We start from the raw sequence: 1038 nt of genomic DNA, 5'->3' as shown, positions 1-1038 counted from the left end.
GGAGGTGGAGGTGGTGGAGGTGGTGGAGGTGGTGGTGGAGGTGGAGGTGGAGGTGGTGGTGGTGGTTAGATTCTGTCCCATCGGTTCCAACTCAAAGGGGCCTTATGTACAACAGAACAACACACTGCCCAGTCCTGTGACGTCCTCACAATTGTGTGTTGGAGCCCATTGTTGCCACCTCTGTGTCACTCCATCTCATCGGGGATCTTCCTCTCCTTTGCTGCCCTTCTACATTAACAATCAGGGGGTTCTTCTGCAGGGACGGGTCTCTCCTGACACCATTGTTCTATTAAACTATGTGCGAGGACGTCTCGCCATCCTTGCTTCTACTGCATCGGTATAATACAAGTACAAGGAGAGATTATACAAATCTTGATAGATGAACATTTTAAAAATAGATATAAGTGTGATGTGGTGTTTATATTAATGCAGATAGATAGGTAGATGAGATGAGATAAAGCTAATGATTGTGGTAATATCATTAGAAACCAAGATTTTTGGCGCAAGTAAAGGGAGATCCTGAAGTAGGAATTGCATAGAAAAAGCAAAACAGGTGCTTGATTCATTCCTTTTGTTTCTTAGTTTTCAAAATAATGCGTTGACTCCCACAGTGGGCAGAAAGAACCATGGCCCCCACACCCTGCCATCACTACTAAGTGCTCTGAGAAAGGTCAGAGATAAGGTCCTGGATGGAGGGATAGTGTGAAACAAAACTCAGAATCATACAAAGGTTTACTGGTCAGATAGACACGGGTGGAACCCCTGAGTCTACAGCCCTTCGTCAAGCCTGGAACTGAATTCAATTCTCAGCCAAACAATAAACAGATGTATCAGGGAAACCAGAATACTACGGAGGTAAGTACACCTTAGAAGAATCAACCCTTGAGCCAGTCAGGGGGCGATGTAACAATGATGAAAAATACAACTTTCCTCTAGTTCCTACATGTTTCCTCCCGCTCCCACTACCATGACTCGAATTCGACCTTGCAAGTCTGGCTAGACCAGAGGATGTACACTGGTACAGATAGGAACTGAAAA

This window comes from Echinops telfairi, unplaced genomic scaffold (genome assembly GCF_000313985.2).
Source record: "Echinops telfairi isolate 266 unplaced genomic scaffold, ASM31398v2 ScPeMD7_655;HRSCAF=1070, whole genome shotgun sequence".
Classification (NCBI taxonomy): domain Eukaryota; kingdom Metazoa; phylum Chordata; class Mammalia; order Afrosoricida; family Tenrecidae; genus Echinops; species Echinops telfairi.
This window is presented reverse-complemented; position numbering follows the sequence as displayed.